At 46.0% G+C, this 18796-nt stretch overlaps 1 non-coding gene across 1 annotated transcript; it reads right to left on the reverse strand.

The window, feature by feature from the left end:
* Positions 1-18415: 18415 nt before the first annotated feature.
* trnai-gau (transfer RNA isoleucine (anticodon GAU)) lies at positions 18416-18487 on the reverse strand. The gene has a single exon. It is a non-coding gene; the product is annotated as a tRNA-Ile (tRNA).
* Positions 18488-18796: the final 309 nt, after the last annotated feature.

Consider the following 18796-nt stretch of genomic DNA (forward strand, 5'->3'; position numbering starts at 1 on the left):
CCCATACGGGACACGAACCCACAAATCCAGGTTTAGGAGGTAGGTGCTTTATCCATTAGAACACTGGGGCACACGCGTATTTACAACATGAGATTAGACCAAAGAAATGAACGACCAACCAAGCACTAGCAAGGACTGAAATACAAAAGAATAAGGTAGGTATACTCATTCTTAATTTTTCAATCAACCCCAGTCTCGCTACCAATCCCGCGCTCAATCATCTTCGTAACGGATATTTGATTTAAAATGCTTGCTATTTATCTCTAATATTGTGAGGAGAACACTTCATGCTATCTATTGAGGCTAGACTAAAAAATCAATTGCAATTCATTTCATTGATTGATTGATTGATGCTATATTAGGTAATCATGCTAGCAGAGGATGGTTTCGATCCATCAACCCCTGGGTTATGGGCCCAGCACGCTTCCGCTTCACCACTCTGCTTAACAATTACACAATATCGAGTCAACATCTGAACCCTGGCTCTTTGCGCATTGTTATCTTTTGTGGCAAACATCTTTAAATTGCCATCACAGCTTCTGAAGTGGGCAATACGTGTGGGGTATTCCACACGTACTGCAGCACAGGATTCTTGATTCTGAATGCTATACATTTAACAACTGAGACTTTGAAACGGTCTGATTATAGCAGAGGATGGTTTCGATTCATCGACCTCTGGGTTATGGGCCCAGCACGCTTCCGCTGCGCCACTCTGCTTTTCAGTTACAAATTATAGATGCAACATCTAAACCCTGGCTCAATGCACGTTGTTATTTTTTATGGTAAACATCTTTAAATTGCCATCACGGCATCTGATGTGGGCAATACGTGTTGGGATGTCCACACGTACTGCAGCACAGGATTCTTAATTCTGAATGCTATTCAGTTTACGACTGAAACTGTCTGATTATAGCAGAGGATGGTTTCGATCTATCGACCTCTGGGTTATGGGCCCAGCACGCTTCCGCTGCGCCACTCTGCTTCAAATAACCCTATACGGGACACGAACCCACAAATCCAGGTTTAGGAGGTAGGTGCTTTATCCATTAGAACACTGGGGCACACGCGTATTTACAACATGAGATTAGACCAAAGAAATGAACGACCAACCAAGCACTAGCAAGGACTGAAATACAAAAGAATAAGGTAGGTATACTCGTTCTTAATTTTTCAATCAACCCCAGTCTCGCTACCAATCCCACGCTCAATCATCTTCGTAACGGATATTTGTTTTAAAATGCTTGCTATTTATCTCTAATATTGTGAGTAGAACACTTCATGCTATCTATTGAGGCTAGACTAAAAATTTAATTGCAATTCATTTCATTGATTGATTGATGCTATAATAGGTAATCCTGCTAGCAGAGGATGGTTTCGATCCATCGACCTCTGGGTTATGGCCCCAGCACGCTTCCGCTGCGCCACTCTGCTTAACAACTACACAATATCGAGTCAACATCTGAACGCTGGCTCTTTGCGCATTGTCATCTTTCGTGGTAAACATCTTTACATTACCATCACAGCTTCTGATGTGGGCAATACGTGTGGGGTATTCCACACGTACTGCAGCACAGGATTCTTGATTCTGAATGCTATACATTTTACAACTGAGACTTTGTAACGGTCTGATTATAGCAGAGGATGGTTTCGATCCATCGACCTCTGGGTTATGGGCCCAGCACGCTTCCGCTGCGCCACTCTGCTTTTCAGTTACAAATTATAGATGCAACATCTAAACCCTGGCTCAATGCACGTTGTTATTTTTTATGGTAAACATCTTTAAATTGCCATCACGGCATCTGATGTGGGCAATACGTGTTGGGATGTCCACACGTACTGCAGCACAGGATTCTTAATTCTGAATGCTATTCAGTTTACGACTGAAACTGTCTGATTATAGCAGAGGATGGTTTCGATCTATCGACCTCTGGGTTATGGGCCCAGCACGCTTCCGCTGCGCCACTCTGCTTCAAATAACCCTATACGGGACACGAACCCACAAATCCAGGTTTAGGAGGTAGGTGCTTTATCCATTAGAACACTGGGGCACACGCGTATTTACAACATGAGATTAGACCAAAGAAATGAACGACCAACCAAGCACTAGCAAGGACTGAAATACAAAAGAATAAGGTAGGTATACTCGTTCTTAATTTTTCAATCAACCCCAGTCTCGCTACCAATCCCACGCTCAATCATCTTCGTAACGGATATTTGTTTTAAAATGCTTGCTATTTATCTCTAATATTGTGAGTAGAACACTTCATGCTATCTATTGAGGCTAGACTAAAAATTTAATTGCAATTCATTTCATTGATTGATTGATGCTATAATAGGTAATCCTGCTAGCAGAGGATGGTTTCGATCCATCGACCTCTGGGTTATGGGCCCAGCACGCTTCCGCTGCGCCACTCTGCTTAACAACTACACAATATCGAGTCAACATCTGAACGCTGGCTCTTTGCGCATTGTTATCTTTCGTGGTAAACATCTTTACATTACCATCACAGCTTCTGAAGTGGGCAATACGTGTGGGGTATTCCACACGTACTGCAGCACAGGATTCTTGATTCTGAATGCTATACATTTTACAACTGAGACTTTGAAACGGTCTGATTATAGCAGAGGATGGTTTCGATCCATCGACCTCTGGGTTATGGGCCCAGCACGCTTCCGCTGCGCCACTCTGCTTCAAAAAATACGAGACGGGACACAAACCCACAAATCCAGGTTTAGGAGGTAGGTGCTTTATCCATTAGAACACTGGGGCACACGCGTATTTACAACATGAGATTAGACCAAAGAAATGAACGACCAACCAAGGACTAGCAAGGACTGAAATACAAAAGAATAAGGTAGGTATACTCGTTCTTAATTTTTCAATCAACCCCAGTCTCGCTACCAATCCCACGCTCAATCATCTTCGTAACGGATATTTGATTTAAAATGCTTGCTATTTATCTCTGATATTGTGAGAAGAACACTTCATGCTATCTATTGAGGCTAGACTAAAAAATCAATTGCAATTCATTTCATTGATTGATTGATGCTAAATTAGGTAATCCTGCTAGCAGAGGATGGTTTCGATCCAACGACCTCTGGGTTATGGGCCCAGCACACTTCCGCTTCACCACTCTGCTTAACAAATACACAATATCGAGTCAACATCTGAACCCTGGCTCTTTGCGCATTGTTATCTTTTGTGGTAAAAATCTTTAAGTTGCCCTCACAGCTTCTGAAGTGGGCCATACGTGTGGGGTAGTCCACACGTACTGCAGCACAGGATTCTTGATTCTGAATGCTATACATATTACAACTGAGACTTTGAAAGGGTCTGATTATAGCGGAGGATGGTTTCGATCCATCGACCTCTGGGTTATGGGCCCAGCACGCTTCCACTGCGCCACTCTGCTTTTCAGTTACAAATTATAGATGCAACATCTAAACCCTGGCTCAATGCACATTGTTATTTTTTATGGTCAACATCTTTAAATTGCCATCACAGCGACTGATGTGGGCAATACGTGTTGCAGTCCACACGTACTGCAGCACAGGATTCTTGATTCTGATTTTAAATGCTATTCATTTTAAGACTGAATCATTGAATAGTTCTGATTATAGCAGAGGATGGTTTCGATCCATCGACCTCTGGGTTATGGGCCCAGCACTCTTCCGCTGCGCCACTCTGCTTCAAATCAAATCATCCTAGACGGGACACAAACCAACAAATCCAGGTTTAGGAGGTAGGTGCTTTATCCATTAGAACACTGGGGCACACGCGTATTTACAACATGAGATTAGACCAAAGAAATGAACGACCAACCAAGGACTAGCAAGGACTGAAACACAAAAGAATAAGGTAGGTATACTCGTTCTTAATTTTTCAATCAACCCCAGTCTCGCTACCAATCCCACGCTCAATCATCTTCGTAACTGATATTTGTTTTAAAATGCTTGCTATTTATCTCTTATATTGTGAGTAGAACACTTCATGCTATCTATTGAGGCTAGTGTTACACCTTTCCTGTTCCTTGGCTCTCAGACCGTAGTCCGGGAGCACAGGGGAGACGTTCCCTCCAGGGCCGATGTCCTTTCGGGGGTAACACCCTTCACTATAACCGGCAGTGGGTCTGTTTATAGGTCGGAAGACACGGGCACGGATTCTCGGCGTTTGGTACTTTATTCAGTTATTTATAACAGTACACGTAACTCGGAAAACACAACCGGACTCGTTTCATTCCTCCTAGACTGACACACGCTCAATCGCTCGTTCACTCGTTCGTCGACTCATTCGCTGACGTCACTCACACACACACACACACAGACATTCTCTCGCACACACATACGCCACTCTCGTAACACTACCCCCACTCTGGATGACAATCAAAACAGATTTTTCACTCCAGATATACAGCCCCCATACACATTCAATCTAGTTCAAAGGGTGCAGTATAACTAGTAGGCGTCGATTTAAGAGGAATGACGATAAAGTGTAGCTTGTAGTGCAAAGGCAAGAATTGAACAGTGTGTTGCGTTTAGTGCACATATTACAGTTGAGCAGAACAAATTCTGAAAAGTCATTACAATACCCATCGTTCAGACTACGAGTAGAAGATATAATTAGCATTTTAAGGATAATAGTAGTTCTCTGTAATTACTCAAAATATTAACAGAAAAATGCAAACCTGCAGAACCAAATGCAGTTTACCCCATAGTGCATTCAACAAGCATTACGTCAAGTTTTTTTTTTTTTTTTTTTAAGTATAGAAAATAACAATTAGCTGGAAGAGCCTATAACAGTTGACTTTGTATCAAACATATATATATATATATATATATATTTTATTTTTACCTTTAAGTTCTCTTTTATTTATTTTTTTTATTTTTATTTTTATATATATATTATATATTCTTTACCAAGAGAAATACAAAACATAAGCAGCTTATTATTGTTTTTAAACATTGTAAACATTGCCCTTAAAGTCCTGGAACTGCCCATGAACACGGGCGCTCAATGAGCCGGGCGCTCAGTGAGCCACCCACTCACCAAACTGAGTCGGTGGTCTACGCCTGCGCTGGGGCCTTTGAGAACGAGGGCTCTGAGGGTGCTGCACCGCCGCACCACCCCCACTGTCCTTTAACTCCACAGGAACGGAGGAGTCAAGGTGAGAAGCAGCAGCTACAGGGATGTCCACAGCTGGATCTGATGAGGGAAAGCTGGAGCTGTCATCAGTGTTGGAGAAGAGCTGGGGCAGACCCAGTAGAGTGTCAGCAGGATCTACGTCGTCTGGGGGTGACACCTCCATTGGTGTCCAGCTCTGGGCTTGCTCCAGGGCCCAAGTATTGTCCAGTGGGTCCCGGCAGCGATAAGGCTTTAGCTGATCGTGGTGAACCACCTTTACTTTAGTCTTTGGCCCTTTCTGGATTCGATAAACCAGGTCGTCCAACTGACCCAGAACGAAGAATGGCCCTTCGTAAGATGGGAGGAACTTCCTCACTCTGTTCTTGAATTTTTTTGTTCCTTTGATGAGGTACCACACAGCATCACCAACGTTGTAATGTGTGCGGCAACAGTTCTTGTCATATTGTCTCTTTGCACGTTCCACAGACTCTCCGAGAGCATCTCTGGTGATTTGGTGAGCCAGCTCCAGTCGCTCTCGAAGGTGCTGGACATACTCAGGGGCTGAGGGAGCTGGTTCAGGGTCCGGCGGCAGGCCGGATACAAGGTCTACTGGCTCACTCACTTCCCGGCCAAACATCATGTAGTTCGGGGTGAAACCAGTTGAACTGTGCTTTGTTGCTCTGTAGGCCATGACAGCGTAGGGAATCATGAGGTCCCAATCCCAGTGGCAACGCTCGGCTGTCGTGGCCAGGATCTTTTGCAGAGTGGCATTGAACCTTTCAACTTGCCCATCGGACTGAGGACGGAAAGGTGTGGTGTGTGTTTTGTCGATCCCGAACAGCTTGCACATTTCCTGGAACACCTCAGACTCGAAGTTCCGGCCTTGGTCGCTGTGCAGTGTCTGCGGGGCTCCATAGCGACACACCCACTCGGAGGCGAGCACTTCAGCCACAGTTACAGCTTGTTCGTTAGGTAGGGGAAAAGCTTCGACCCATTTTGTAAAATAGTCCTGTATTACCAGCACATATCTGTTGTGGCGTTCAGTCTCATTCAGTGGCCCCATAATATCTAAAGCGATGCGCTCCATAGGCGCTCCGACTCGAACAGTGCCCATGGGGGCTTGCGGTGTCTTCCGTGGCCTGGCTTTTGATGCGCAGCTGGTGCAGGTGTTACACCACAGGGCGACGTCCTCCCTCATTCTGTACCAGAAGTATCGGGTTTGCAGCCGAGCTACCGTGCGCTCTACACCAAAATGTCCGCCAACTTGTCCCTCATGCATCTGTCTCATGATGTCTGGCCGGAAGGTGCGGGGCAGCACTACTTGTGGATAGAATTGGGTATCGTCCAGGCAGTAGAAGCGTCTAACTAGCACTCCGTCTCTGATGTAGAGGCGTTTCCACTGGCTCCAATAGGTCTTTGTGGCTGGGCTGCATGGTGAGACTGTTACCCATGCAGGACGCTCTCCGCTGGTTTCCAACCAGGTTATGATGGGTGCAATGTCTGCGTCGTCTTCCTGGGCTTGTCGCAGCTCCTCCAGGGACCAACCAGCAAACAGTTCATTTTCTTTTGACTTAGTCAGGTATATTTTCTCGGGGGACTTTAAGTTGTTAGAGTCAGCTGGCAGGGCCTTGTCTACCCCCACTAGACTTGCTTCTGCGGAAGCTGGGTGTCTCTCTACCCCCACTGGACTCAGCATCGCCTGGTTGATGTCAGAGTCCAAATTGCACTGCACAGCCTGGTGACTGATGTTCAACTGAGGAGGAGATGGGCTGGGGAGCTTACAAGGACAGGACTGACGGCAGGGTCTCCGGGAGAGGCTGTCTGCGTTGCCGTGAAGCTGGCCAGGGCGATGGATGATCTCGAAGTTGTATTCGCCAAGTCTCTCGAGCCACCTGGCGAGCTGTCCCTCAGGCTCCTTCATCCTTGTTAGCCACCGAAGGCTGTTGTGATCGGTGCGCACCGTGAAGCGCCGCCCAAGGAGATACTGGCGAAAGTGTGACGTGAAGTCGACCACGGCTAGCAGTTCTCGCCGTGTGGTACAGTAATTCTGTTCAGTTGTGGACAGCTTGCGGCTTCCATAGGCTAGCACACGTTCCACACCCTGCTGAACCTGCGAGAGAACAGCGCCGATACCGACGTCACTGGCGTCTGTGTCTAGTATCATGTTGCCTTGGTCGAGTGGGTAGCCCAGGATTGGCGCGGTCGTTAGCAAGCCTTTAAGTTCATTAAATGCCGCCTGGCATTCCTCAGACCAGCGAAACTGGGCATGTTTCTTGGTCAGGGCATGGAGAGGTTCTGCAATGGAAGCAAAGTCTTTAACGAACCGCCGATAGTAAGATGCAAGGCCCACAAAGCGACGGACATCTTGGATTGATGTCGGTGTTGGCCAGTCCTGCACTTTCTGGACTTTGTTGGGGTCAGTGGCCACACCGCTCTCTGAAACGATGTGACCCAGGTAGGCTACTTGGCGGCGGAAGAGGCAGCACTTAGATGGTTTTAGCTTCAGTTTGGCCTGGTCGAGACGACTGAAAACCTGGCCCAGCCGCTGTAGCATCTGCGGAACGTCGCTGCCCAAAACGATGATGTCATCCAGGTACACTAGGCAGGTCTCCCACTGCATGCCGGCCAGCACCCGATCTATCAAGCGCTGGAATGTCGCCGGGGCATTACACAGTCCAAATGGCATGACATTCCATTCAAACAGTCCACTTTTGGTGCAGAATGCTGCTGCTTTGCGTGCTCTTGGGGTCAGTTCGACTTGCCAGTAGCCGGCCGCGAGGTCAAGGGTGCTGAACCACTTGGCGTCAGAGAGGGTGTCCAGCGTGTCCTGGATGCGGGGCAGAGGATATGCATCTTTGATCGTGCAGTCATTCAGGCCTCTATAGTCAATGCAGAGGCGGTACGTTCCATCTTTTTTCTTTACCATCACTATGGGAGATGCCCAACTGCTGTTGCTGCGGCGGGCCAGCCCCGCCCCCAGGCTCTGTTGTATCTGTTGGTCAGCATCCTGTTGTTTCTCCAATGCCATCCGGCGTGGTGGTTGCTTGACTGGGAGGCTTGGCATGGTTACGATGTCATGCTGAACCAGGCTGGTCCTGCCGAGGTCAGTGGGTCCTGTGGAGAACACATTCTCATAGGTGCACAGCAGCTGAGCTAGCCGCTGCTGCTCCTCTTGGTTAAGCTCAGTAGAGCTCTGGGCATAGAGCTCCTGTAGGTGCTGGGGGACCGGAGGGCGGCTGCTGACAGTCTGTTCAGGCTGGTTGTGGGCAACCACGTTTGCAGGCTGCAGAACCTCTACCGGCTGGAGGAGTCCCACGATGGCCCCCTTTTTAATGGTTACGGCACTGTTGCCTGGATTGAAGATGCGGAGGGGCATGGTCATATGGGGCTGAACTTCCACTAAAACTCGGGCCACTAACAGTCTGTGTTTTTCAACAAAGCCTTTGGTGGGGCTCAGCATCAATCCCCCTTCAACTGGATCTTTAAGGTGGATGTTGCCTCTTACCACAAACTCCTGCCCAGCCTCCAGCACCACCGTCCGGGCCACTCTCACTGAGTGCGCCTTTGGTTTGTTTTTGGAATCGAAATACGGCACCTCTTCTCCAAACAGCACAATCCGTTGATTCCCAAAATCAAGACGTGCCTGGGCCTGGCTCAGGAATGGATGGCCCAGCAGGGCTTCGTCACCAGCTATATCAGCAACCAGGAAGAGGACGCTCACCTGACGGTTGTTGATCTGGACAGGGATGTGAGCTTCGCCGAGCATGGGTATGTCACCAGGCCCAACACCGATCAGAGTCTCTACGATGGAGGACTGAAGTGGAGGCCTGACATCTGGATGAATGGCGTTGTAATGACACAGAGGAAAAACACTTTTCCGAGCCCCACTGTCCAAAACAGCGCACACTTCTAGCTCGTACACAATCATGTGAATGTTCATTTCTTGTCCCTGGGCCTTAAGGTGAAGCACAGCTGACCTTGAGCTTTGAGGGGACATGGTTGAAGTTAGAGCCCTAGTTGCATTTCTTGGTGAGGGGCAATTTCTCTTCATGTGACCCAAGCCTGAACAGTTGTGACACCGAATCTCATCCCATTTAATGTCTCTGGTGCTTTTACCTCTATATGGTGTGTGACTGTGGCTGGAAGACGCAGGTTTAAAGATGGCTGATGGGGGCGCTGTAGCTGTCTTTAATTCCTCTTCGTCGGTTCCCTCTCTGATCACCATAGCACGGGGCCTGCGCTCAGCTATGTCACGGGCTCCTGAGTGCATGAGACCGGCGACATATGATGCTGCTCGCTTCGTGGTTTCATAGCGATGGGCAATGTCAAAGGCTTGGGCTAATGTTTGTGGGCGCTGCTCTAAAAGCTTTTGTACAATTTCTGCATCCCCTAGAGCATTAGTAAAGACTTCAACTCCTATGGCGTCCTGTTCAGCATCAGCCCTGCTGCTGTAGGCTACTGACACTCTCCCGTAGATGTCATCTCGCAAAACATGGAGAGCCTCACCCGGTTTGTGGACACGCTGTCTCAGCTCGATAGCTACTGCAGCTGCATGCTGCGAGGAAGGGCCGTATGCAGTTTCTATCTCCTCCACCAGGCGGACGTAGTCCCACTGGGTGGACCGGGGATTTCTGTGGATGATGGCCCGGCTGCACCTACCATGCAGAACTTCAACTGGACAGCCATTGTCTTTGCGGACCAGTAGTTAGCTTTAGCACAACTCTCAAACCTGTGCAGGAACTCTGTCCAGGGTGTGGTGCCATCATACTGTCCGGGCCTCAAAGTGGGGACTCTTTCTCGATGATCATAGTCATCCTCACTCTCGGAGGAGGGCTGATGTGACTTTGGTTGCTCACCTTTGCGAAAAGAGCTCTTTAACTTCATAGTCTGACTGTGCCCTGGCTGCGGCGAATGTCCATAGTTAATATCCTTTGATGAAGAAGGGCAGGTGCACAGGCATGTGGGGGCTGGGGGGCAACCGATCTTGGGGGTGCTGTGGATGTAACTCCCCTGGTCCGAAGAAAAGGGATTTGAAAGTGGTGTTGCAATAGCAGCAGGTTGTGGAATAAAGTCACTTGGTCTGTTGGCCGCACCACATTGAAAACGGTAGCTGTCCTCTTCGGAATTAATGAAGGGGTTCCAGCTTGAGAACTTGGGTTGAATGAGCTCACATGGTGCCGCCGCATGCTTCATTCTAATAGGCTCCACTTCACGGTGGAACACGTTAGAAAGTCCATAATAACTTGTATTTCCTTCACTCATATTGTCTATGGTTTCTTCCACATCACCGTCGTTTATCGTTACGAACGGGTTGGACTTTGAGTAGCCGAGATTGCACGGGCTACGACGGTTAGCGTCCGCCATTTTAGCTTAGCTGAATCAGGTAAACAATGCTTCCCGCTTATTCTTTTGTCTCTTCTAACTTCTCCGGTTTATTTCACCGTTCATTCTTTGCTCACGACTGCGTTTCCGTTTGCGTGAGAGGGTCCCTTCGTGGTCGCCAATGTTACACCTTTCCTGCTTCTTGGCTCTCAGACCGTAGTCCGGGAGCACAGGGGAGACATTCCCTCCAGGGCCGATGTCCTTTCGGGGGTAACACCCTACACTATAACCGGCAGTGGGTCTGTTTATAGGTCGAAAGACACGGGCACGGATTCTCGGCGTTTGGTACTTTATTCAGTTATTTATAACAGTACACGTAACTCGGAAAACACAACCGGACTCGTTTCATTCCTCCTAGACTGACACACGCTCAATCGCTCGTTCACTCATTCGTCGACTCATTCGCTGACGTCACTCACACACACACACACACACACAGACATTCTCGCGCACACACACGCCACTCTCGTAGCACTAGACAAAAATTTGAATTGCAATTATTTTCATTGATTGATTGATGCTATATTAGGTAATTCTGCTAGCGGAGGATGGTTTCGATCCATAAACCTCTGGATTATGGGCCCAGCACGCTTCCGCTGCACCACTCTGCTTAACAAATACATAATATTGAGTCAACATCTGAACCCTGGCTCTTTGCGCATTGTTATCTTTTGTGATAAACATCTTTAAATTGCCATCACAGCTTCTGAAGTGGGCAATACGTGTGGGGTAGTCCACACGTACTGCAGCACAGGATTCTTGATTCTGAATGCTATTCATTTTACGACTGAGACTTTGAAACGGTCAAATTATAGCAGAGGATGGTTTCGATCCATCGACCTCTGGGTTATGGGCCCAGCACGCTTCCGCTGCGCCACTCTGCTTTACTGTTACTAAATATAGATGCAACATCTAAACCCTGGCTCAATGCACATTGTTATTTTTTATGGGAAACATCTTTAAATTGCCATCACGGCGTCTGATGTGGGCAATACGTGTTGGGTAGTCCACACGTACTGCAGCACAGGAGTCTTGATTCTGAATGCTATTCATTTTACGACTGAAACGGTCGGATTATAGCAGCGGATGGTTTCGATCTATCGACCTCTGGGTTATGGGCCCAGCACGCTTCCGCTGCGCCACTCTGCTTCAAATAATCCAATACGGGACACGAACCCACAAATCCAGGTTTAGGAGGTAGGTGCTTTATCCATTAGAACACTGGGGCACACGCGTATTTACAACATGAGATTAGACCAAAGAAATGAACGACCAACCAAGCACTAGCAAGGACTGAAATACAAAAGAATAAGGTAGGTATACTCGTTCTTAATTTTTCAATCAACCCCAGTCTCGCTACCAATCCGACGCTCAATCATCTTCGTAACGGATATTTGTTTTAAAATGCTTGCTATTTATCTCTAATATTGTGAGTAGAACACTTCATGCTATCTATTGAGGCTAGACTAAAAAATCAATTGCAGTTCATTTCATTGATTGATTGATGCTATATTAGGTAATCATGCTAGCAGAGGATGGTTTCTATCCATCGACCTCTGGGTTATGGGCCAAGCACGCTTCCGCTGCGCCACTCTGCTTAACAAATACACAATATTGAGTCAACATCTGAACCCTGGCTCTTTGCGCATTGTTATCTTTTGTGGTAAACATCTTTAAATTGCGATCACAGCTTCTGAAGTGGGCAATACGTGTGGGGTAGTCCACACGTACTGCAGCACAGGATTCTTGATTCTGAATGCTATTCATTTTACGACTGAGACTTTGAAACAGTCTGATTATAGCAGAGGATGGTTTCGATCCATCGACCTCTGGGTTATGGGCCTAGCACGCTTCCGCTGCGCCACTCTGCCACTCTGCTTTACAGTTACAAAATATAGATGCAACATCTAAACCCTGGCTCAATGCACATTGTTATGGTAAACATCTTTAAATTGCCATCACAGCGTCTGATGTGGGCAATACGTGTTGCAGTCCACACGTACTGCAGCACAGGATTCTTGATTCTGAATGCTATTCATTTTACGACTGAAACGGTCGGATTATAGCAGCGGATGGTTTCGATCTATCGACCTCTGGGTTATGGGCCCAGCACGCTTCCGCTGCGCCACTCTGCTTCAAATAATCCCATACGGGACACGAACCCACAAATCCAGGTTTAGGAGGTAGGTGCTTTATCCATTAGAACACTGGGGCACACGCGTATTTACAACATGAGATTAGACCAAAGAAATGAACGACCAACCAAGCACTAGCAAGGACTGAAATACAAAAGAATAAGGTAGGTATACTCGTTCTTAATTTTTCAATCAACCCCAGTCTCGCTACCAATCCGACGCTCAATCATCTTCGTAACGGATATTTGTTTTAAAATGCTTGCTATTTATCTCTAATATTGTGAGTAGAACACTTCATGCTATCTATTGAGGCTAGACTCAAAATTGAATTACAATTCATTTCATTGATTGATTGATGCTATATTAGGTAATCCTGCTAGCAGAGGATGGTTTCAATCCATCGACCTCTGGGTTATGGGCCCAGCACGCTTCCGCTGCACCACTCTGCTTAACAACTACACAATATCGAGTCAACATCTGAACCCTGGCTCTTTGCGCATTGTTATCTTTCGTGTTAAACAACTTTACATTACCATCACAGCTTCTGAAGTGGGCAATACATGTGGGGTAGTCCACACATACTGCAGCACAGGATTCTTGATTCTGAATGCTATTCATTTTACGACTGAAAATTAGAAACGGTCTGATTATAGCAGAGGATGGTTACGATCCATCGACCTCTGGGTTATGGGCCCAGCACGCTTCCGCTGCGCCACTCTGCTTCAAATAATACCAGACGGGACACAAACCCACAAATCCAGGTTTAGGAGGTAGGTGCTTTATCCATTAGAACACTGGGGCACACGCGTATTTACAACATGAGATTAGACCAAAGAAATGAACGACCAACCAAGCACTAGCAAGGACTGAAATACAAAAGAATAAGGTAGGTATACTCGTTCTTAATTTTTCAATCAACCCCAGTCTCGCTACCAATCCCACGCTCAATCATCTTCGTAACTGATATTTGTTTTAAAATGCTTGCTATTTATCTCTAATATTGTGAGTAGAACACTTCATGCTATCTATTGAGGCCAGACTAAAATTTTAATTGCAATTCTTTTCATTGATGGACTGATGCTATATTTGGTAACCCTGCTAGCAGAGGATGGTTTCGATCCATCGACCTCTTGGTTATGGGCCCAGCACGCTTCCGCTTCACCACTCTGCTTAACAATTACACAATATCGAGTCAACATCTGAACCCTGGCTCTTTGCGCATTGTTATCTTTTGTGGTAAACATCATTAAATTGCCATCACAGCTTCTGAAGTGGGCAATACGTGTGGGGTAGTCCACACGTACTGCAGCACAGGATTCTTGATTCTGAACGCTATTCATTTTACGACTGAGACTTTGAAACGGTCTGATTATAGCAGAGGATAGTTTCGATCCATCGACCTCTGGGCCCAGCACGCTTCCGCTGCACCACTCTGCTTTACATTTACAAAATATAGATGCAACATCTAAACCCTGGCTCAATGCACATTGTTATTTTTTATGGTAAACATCTTTAAATTGCCATCACGGCGTCTGATGTGGGCAATACGTGTTGGGTAGTCCACACGTACTGCAGCACAGGATTCTTAATTCTGAATGCTATTCAGTTTACGACCGAAACGGTCTGATTATAGCAGAGGATGGTTTCGATCTATCGACCTCTGGGTAATGGGCCCAGTACGCTTCCGCTGCGCCACTCTGCTTCAAAAAATCCTGAACGGGACACGAACCCACAAATCCAGGTTTAGGAGGTAGGTGCTTTATCCATTAGAACACTGGGGCACACGCGTATTTACAACATGAGATTAGACCAAAGAAATGAAAGACCAACCAAGCACTAGCAAGGACTGAAATACAAAAGAATAAGGTAGGTATACTCGTTCTTAATTTTTCAATCAACCCCAGTCTCGCAACCAATCCCACGCTCAATCATCTTCGTAACGGATATTTGTTTTAAAATGCTTGCTATTTATCTCTAATATTGTGAGTAGAACACTTCATGCTATCTATTGAGGCTAGACTCAAAATTAAATTACAATTCATTTCATTGATTGATACTATATTAGGTAATCCTGCCAGCAGAGGATGGTTTCGATCCATCGACCTCTGGGTTATGGGCCCAGCACGCTTCCGCTGCGCCACTCTGCTTAACAGCTACACAATATCGAGTCAACATCTGAACCCTGGCTCTTTGCGCATTGTTATCTTTCGTGTTTAACAACTTTACATTACCATCACAGCTTCTGAAGTGGGCAATACATGTGGGGTAGTCCACACATACTGCAGCACAGGATTCTTGATTCTGAATGCTATTCATTTTACGACTGAAAATTAGAAACGGTCTGATTATAGCAGAGGATGGTTTCGATCCATCGACCTCTGGGTTATGGGCCCAGCACGCTTCCGCTGCGCCACTCTGCTTCAAATAATACCAGACGGGACACAAACCCACAAATCCAGGTTTAGGAGGTAGGTGCTTTATCCATTAGAACACTGGGGCACATGCGTATTTACAACATGAGATTAGACCAAAGAAATGAACGACCAACCAAGCACTAGCAAGGACTGAAATACAAAAGAATAAGGTAGGTATACTCGTTCTTAATTTTTCAATCAACCCCAGTCTCGCTACCAATCCCACGCTCAATCATCTTCGTAACTGATATTTGTTTTAAAATGCTTGCTATTTATCTCTAATATTGTGAGTAGAACACTTCATGCTATCTATTGAGGCTAGACTAAAATTTTAATTGCAATTCTTTTCATTGATTGATTGATGCTATATTTGGTAATCCTGCTAGCAGAGGATGGTTTCTATCCATCGACCTCTGGGTTATGGGCCCAGCACGCTTCCGCTTCACCACTCTGCTTAACAATTACACAATATCGAGTCAACATCTGAACCCTGGCTCTTTGCGCATTGTTATCTTTTGTGGTAAACATCTTTTAATTGCCATCGCAGCTTCTGAAGTGGGCAATACGTGTGGGGTAGTCCACACGTACTGCAGCACAGGATTCTTGATTCTGAATGCTATTCATTTTACGACTGAGACTTTGAAACGGTCTGATTATAGCAGAGGATGGTTTCGATCCATCGACCACTGGGTTATGGGCCCAGCACGCTTCCGCTGCGCCACTCTGCTTTACATTTCCAAAATATAGATGCAACATCTAAACCCTGGCTCAATGCACATTGTTATTTTTTATGGTAAACATCTTTAAATTGCCATCACGGCGTCTGATGTGGGCAATACGTGTTGGGTAGTCCACACGTACTGCAGCACAGGATTCTTAATTCTGAATGCTATTCAGTTTACGACCGAAACGGTCTGATTATAGCAGAGGATGGTTTCGATCTATCGACCTCTGGGTAATGGGCCCAGCACGCTTCCGCTGCGCCACTCTGCTTCAAAAAATCCCGAACGGGACACGAACCCACAAATCCAGGTTTAGGAGGTAGGTGCTTTATCCATTAGAACACTGGGGCACACGCGTATTTACAACATGAGATTAGACCAAAGAAATGAACGACCAACCAAGCACTAGCAAGGACTGAAATACAAAAGAATAAGGTAGGTATACTCGTTCTTAATTTTTCAATCAACCCCAGTCTCGCAACCAATCCCACGCTCAATCATCTTCGTAACGGATATTTGTTTTAAAATGCTTGCTATTTATCTCTAATATTGTGAGTAGAACACTTCATGCTATCTATTGAGGCTAGACTCAAAATTTAATTGCAAATCATTTCATTGATTGATTGATGCTATATTAGGTAATCCTGCTAGCAGAGGATGGTTTCGATCCATCGACCTCTGGGTTATGGGCCCAGCACGCTTCCGCTGCGCCACTCTGCTTAACAACTACACAATATCGAGTCAACATCTGAACCCTGGCTCTTTGCGCATTGTTATCATTCGTGTTAAACAACTTTACATTACCATCACAGCTTCTGAAGTGGGCAATACATGTGGGGTAGTCCACACATACTGCAGCAATGGATTCTTGATTCTGAATGCTATTCATTTTACGACTGAAAATTAGAAACGGTCTGATTATAGCAGAGGATGGTTTCGATCCATCGACCTCTGGGTTATGGTTTATGGGCCCAGCACGCTTCCGCTGCGCCACTCTGCTTAACAATTACACAATATCGAGTCAACATCTGAACCCTGGCTCTTTGCGCACTGTTATCTTTTGTGGTAAACATCTTTAAATTGCCATCACAGCTTCTGAAGTGGGCAATACGTGTGGGGTAGTCCACACGTACTGCAGCACAGGATTCTTGATTCTGAATGCTATTCATTTTACGACTGAGACTTTGAAACGGTCTGATTATAGCAGAGGATGGTTTCGATCCATCGACCTCTGGGTTATGGGCCCAGCACGCTTCCGCTGCGCCACTCTGCTTTACATTTACAAAATATAGATGCAACATCTAAACCCTGGCTCAATGCACATTGTTATTTTTTATGGTAAACATCTTTAAATTGCCATCACGGCGTCTGATGTGGGCAATACGTGTTGGGTAGTCCACACGTACTGCAGCACAGGATTCTTAATTCTGAATGCTATTCAGTTTACGACCGAAACGGTCTGATTATAGCAGAGGTTGGTTTCGATCTATCGACCTCTGGGTAATGGGCCCAGCACGCTTCCGCTGCGCCACTCTGCTTTAAAAAATCCCGAACGGGACACGAACCCACAAATCCAGGTTTAGGAGGTAGGTGCTTTATCCATTAGAACACTGGGGCACACGCGTATTTACAACATGAGATTAGACCAAAGAAATGAACGACCAACCAAGCACTAGCAAGGACTGAAATACAAAAGAATAAGGTAGGTATACTCGTTCTTAATTTTTCAATCAACCCCAGTCTCGCAACCAATCCCACGCTCAATCATCTTCGTAACGGATATTTGTTTTAAAATGCTTGCTATTTATCTCTAATATTGTGAGTAGAACACTTCATGCTATCTATTGAGGCTAGACTCAAAATTTAATTGCAATTCATTTCATTGATTGATGCTATATTAGGTAATCCTGCTAGCAGAGGATGGTTTCGATCCATCGACCTCTGGGTTATGGGCCCAGCACGCTTCCGCTGCGCCACTCTGCTTAACAACTACACAATATCGAGTCAACATCTGAACCCTGGCTCTTTGCGCATTGTTATCATTCGTGTTAAACAACTTTACATTACCATCACAGCTTCTGAAGTGGGCAATACATGTGGGGTAGTCCACACATACTGCAGCACAGCATTCTTGATTCTGAATGCTATTCATTTTACGACTGAAAATTAGAAACGGTCTGATTATAGCAGAGGATGGTTTCGATCCATCGACCTCTGGGTTATGGGTTATGGGCCCAGCACGCTTCCGCTGCGCCACTCGGCTTCAAATAATACCAGACGGGACACAAACCCACAAATCCAGGTTTAGGAGGTAGGTGCTTTATCCATTAGAACACTGGGGCACACGCGTATTTACAACATGAGATGAGACCAAAGAAATGAACGACCAACCAAGCACTAGCAAGGACTGAAATACAAAAGAATAAGGTAGGTATACTCGTTCTTAATTTTTCAATCAACCCCAGTCTCGCTACCAATCCCACGCTCAATCATCTTCGTAACCGATATTTGTTTTAAAATGCTTGCTATTTATCTCTAATATTGTGAGTAGAACACTTCATGCTATCTATTGAGGCTAGACTAAAATTTTAATTGCAATTCTTTTCATTGATTGATTGATGCTATAATTGGTAATCCTGCTAGCAGAGGATGGTTTCGACCCATCGACCTCTGGGTTATCGGCCCAGCACGCTTCCGCTGCGCCACTCTGCTTAACAATTACACAATATCGAGTCAACATCTGAACCCTGGCTCTTTGCGCATTGTTATCTTTTATGGGAAACATCTTTAAATTGCCATCACAGCTTCCGAAGTGGGCAATACGTGTGGGGTAGTGCACATGTACTGCAGCACAGGATTCTTGATTCTGAATGCTATTCATTTTACGACTGAAACGGTCTGATTATAGCAGAGGATGGTTTCGATACATCGACCTCTGGGTTATCGGTCCAGCACGCTTCCGCTGCGCCACTCTGCTTAACAGTTACAAAATATAGATGCAACATCTAAACCCTGGCTCAA

This window comes from Gadus chalcogrammus, chromosome 6 (genome assembly GCF_026213295.1).
Source record: "Gadus chalcogrammus isolate NIFS_2021 chromosome 6, NIFS_Gcha_1.0, whole genome shotgun sequence".
Lineage (NCBI taxonomy): Eukaryota > Metazoa > Chordata > Actinopteri > Gadiformes > Gadidae > Gadus > Gadus chalcogrammus.